This window comes from Grammomys surdaster, unplaced genomic scaffold, assembly GCF_004785775.1.
Source record: "Grammomys surdaster isolate TR1022 unplaced genomic scaffold, NIH_TR_1.0 201, whole genome shotgun sequence".
NCBI classification, from domain to species: domain Eukaryota; kingdom Metazoa; phylum Chordata; class Mammalia; order Rodentia; family Muridae; genus Grammomys; species Grammomys surdaster.
Window position 1 is genome coordinate 8,167,364 of NW_021604646.1, and position 4,106 is coordinate 8,171,469.

Below are 4,106 nucleotides of genomic sequence, written 5' to 3' on the forward strand. Positions count from 1 at the left end.
TCTCTCTCTCTCTCTCTCTCTCTCTCTCTCTCTCTCTCTCTCTCTCTCTCTGCCTTTCTCCATCTCTACTCCCTCAACTCCCCTCCCCATGCCCTGAATAAACTCTATTCTATACTATACAGTTCTGTGGCTGGTCCCTCAGGGGGAAGGGATGCCTTGGCATGGGCTCACATAGGCACCCCCTTCCCCACACCTGACTACACATCCACCAAACATATTCCTTCTCTCCTTATCTTTTTATAAAACACAACAACTGCTGTGCTGAATGAAATACCATGACCAAAGCAATCTGGGGAGGAAAGAGTCAACTTGGCTTACACTTCCACCTCACTATTCATCACTGAAGGAAGTCAGGACAGGAACTTAAGCAGGGAGAGAACATAGCGGCAGGAGCTGATGCAGAGGCCATGGAGGGTGCTGCCTACTGGCTTGGTTCTGATGGCTTACTCAGCCTGCTTTCTTATTGAACACAGTACCACCAACCCTGGGATGTTCCTACCCACAATGGACTAGGACCCTCCAACATTGATCACTAATTAAGAAAATGCCTTATAGCTGGATCTTATGGAGCCATTTCCTCAACTGAGGCTCCTTCCTCTCCGATGTCTCTAGCTTGTGTCAAGGTGACATAAAAACAGCCAGGAAGGGATAGCAGGCAAGCTGGGTGTGGGGGGTTCAGCCTGTAATCCCTGTACTCCAGAGCGAGGGTGGAGAGGTCATACTGAAAATCCAAGACCAGCCTGGGCAACATAATCAGACCCCGTATTTAAACAAACAGACAAACACACACACAACAATCAAAACCAAACAGGTATGATGGCACTTCTGGCCTTGGGTGGCAGAAGGATCTAAAGACTTGCTGGCCAGTCAGACTAGTTGAACCAGTGAGATCTTAACTCAGTGAGAGACCCTGTCTCACAAAAACAAAAAAGATAGAGCCTGGCAGTGGTGATGCAAGCCTTTAATCCTAGCATTTGGGAGACAGAGGCAAGCAGATTTCCAAGTTCGAGGTCAGCCTGGTTTACAGAGCAAGTTCCAGGACAGCCAGAGCTGCACAGAGTAACTCTGCCTCAAACAAAAACAAAAAAGATGAAGAGTGATTGAAGATGACATCTGATGTTGATCTTTGGTCTCCATGTACATGTGCGCGCACACACACACACACACACACTGGCATACACATGTTGGGGGCAGTGGGGAATAAACTAGGAAGACAGCAACTAAGTGGATGAGGATTGGCTACACATACTGACCAAGCAAGAAGCACCACGTCTCTGAGCCCCAGTTTGCACATTGGGGACAGCCTATGGGAAATGAGAAGACCCACGTGTCAAGGCTTCAGCAGTGTGTCACCTCCCAACCTTTGTCCCTTTTGTGTGGAAAGACAGTTGCCCAGAAACGGAACATGAAAGTGTCCATATTGGGGATGAAGCCCTGACCAGGAGCAAAGACAGACCACCCCACCTGGCCCCACCCAGTCTCTCCTTCTCAGTGCAATCTCAGACTCCCAATCTGATGGTTACTTAGGTGTCTGGAGTTAGTTCCATGAGGAAGGACAGAGCAATCAGCTTTGACTATTTGTGGTCCCTTTTGCAGGTTGGAACACTGGAGTTTGGGGGTGTAGCTATCTTCTTGGGAACTTGGCTGGTGGGAACCTGTCATTGCACAGAGTTTATCTGATCCCAAAGTCCCCGAGGGGTAAACTGAAGAAGCTGCCAAGAGAAGATGGGCAGAAGAGAGGAGGAGGAGGTGCTGGGTGGGGCCGTCTGCCTCGGTCATCTGCCACACCCCTGACTGCCCAGGGGGACAATCAAAGTTGTTCTTCCACCTTGCAGGTGAAAAACTCAAGTCAAGACCTTTAGCAGCCTCCTGGGGTGTCTTAGCAGCTCAGGAACACAACTGGGGTTTCAAAGCAGGCGTGAACACATCACTGTCCCAGAGGCTCATGGGACATTTGAGTGTACCACACACCCCTTCTTGGGCCTGCAGAGCCACGATCTTCATGGTATCTCTTTCCAGGTTTCCTGCTCCACCCCAACCCCTCATTGCTCCAGCCTCAGCCTCCTTTCTGGGACCTGCGACATCTCAAACCCCTTCCTGCCTAAGAGCCACCAGGCATGTTATTCTTTCTGCAGGGGACCTTTCCTTCCTCACATGCTTCTAGTCTCGTTTCAAATGCCACTTCCTAAGGACAAGGAGGTAACAGGTGTTTCCCTGCCTCCTCCAGCCACCCAGACTCCTTCTCCTGTCTTCCATGGTTCCTCCCCTTCTGTTCCTTGATAAGCATTTTTCTAGCTGGCTTCCCCTTCTGTGACTGTTGACATGGTCACCTGGCTTGTGCTGAGCTAGTCCCTCACTCACCTGTGATTCCTCCTCTTGGCTCACCAGGTTACCCCAGCCAAGCTGAGTTCACTGCCCAGGACCAATGGGGGGTAATACGTAAGTGAACGAGCTATTGAACAAGAGAGCCAGCACTTGCGTTCTGCTGGAGCCCAGCTATGGGGAGTGGCCCCGCTCTGGCAAGGCAACAGAAGTCAAAGTCAGAAGCAAGCAGGCTAATGGCCTGGGCAAAGTTTTTTTAGAGGAAACTCAACGATGCAGGGCTATTAAAAATTGATATTTCAATGAGATAATCTCTCTCCTAGGCTTTTAATTGATTGTCTAAAAAGCCTTTCTCTGCTGTTGTACCTCTTTATTCGCAGGGACCATTAATTTTTTTATGGATGAGCACACCCTGGTAAAGTGGAAGGGCTGCCACACAGTGAAGCAGAAACACCGGCCAAGGCGCCAGGGGTGCACAGCTGGCGGTCATGGCCACAATGCCAGCTTTAACTCTGGATGTTAGCTGGCTAGAGCTGACTCCCTAAAAGGTGGTGGGAAGTCCCCGTGAGTCCAGCACACTGCTCTCACACATTTCTCTCAGACCTAGCCAAGCTTCATGAAGGCAGGGGCAGCAGAAGGCCCCACAGAGCAGGTTGAAAAGAGACCCTGGGTCCTCCCCAGCCAAACTGATGGTCAGGGCCACACCCACTCCTGGCACCTGCTCCCTTCCCCTGCCATCCCTGGCTGTTGGGCTGAGAGGTAAGAGAGCCAGTGAGGGGACAGCAGAGCATCCACTTCTGCCCCTCCCCCCTCCCCGGACCACTGTCTCTCACAGGTCCAGTGGGTGACACTGTTCTAGTACTGAGGGTGAGTTGGCTCTGAGGACTGATCCCAGGATCACCAGAACTGAACCAATGTGCAAAACAGCTTTGAGTTGATGCCAGCATGATTCTGCTGGCTCTGCAGAGAACCTCTAATCAATCAATCAGGCAACCAACCAACCAATCAATCAACCAATCCCCACTCTACAGCTCTCTAAGTCCCCATCTGTACTGGCTAGTTTTGTGTGTCAACTTGACACAAGCTGGAGTTATCACAGAAAAAGGAGCCTCCCTTGAGGAAATGCCCTCATGAAATTCAACTGTAAGGCATTTTCTCAATTATTGATCAAGGATGGGAGGGCTCATTGTGGGTGGTGCCATCCCTGGGCTGGTAGTCCTGGGTTCTATAAGAAAGCAAGCTGAGCAAGTCAGGGAAAGCAAACCAGTAAGCAACACCTTCCATGGCTTCTAGATCAGCTCCTGCCTCCAAGTTCCTGTCCTGTGTGTGTTCCTGTCCTGACTTCCTTTGGTGATGAACAGCAATGTGGAAGTGTAAGCTGAATAAACCCTTTCCCCCCTCAACTTGCTTCTTGGTCATGATGTTTTATGCAGGAATACAAACCCTGACTAAGACACCATCTAATTGCTAACTAATGGTGACAGACCTTTGTAGGTGCTCCCAAATCCCCGTGTTCACTTGTGAACTGAACATATATCATTTTACCTTCATCCTTCCAACTGTTGGCCAAGGCACATGTGAAATGCAGAGTAGGAGTGTGAATTTAAACAGCCCAGGAACATCACAGAGGCCTTTAGATAGCTTGTTGTGTTTGGGCTCTTTATCATCCAGGAATCCATATTAAAGGTCCAAGGGCTTTGACCTCAGGTGTTGGGAAGGTGTCTTTCATTGGTGATGCCCATCCTTAGACAGCAACAAGGCAGTCTGGGAAAATGCAACAAGAA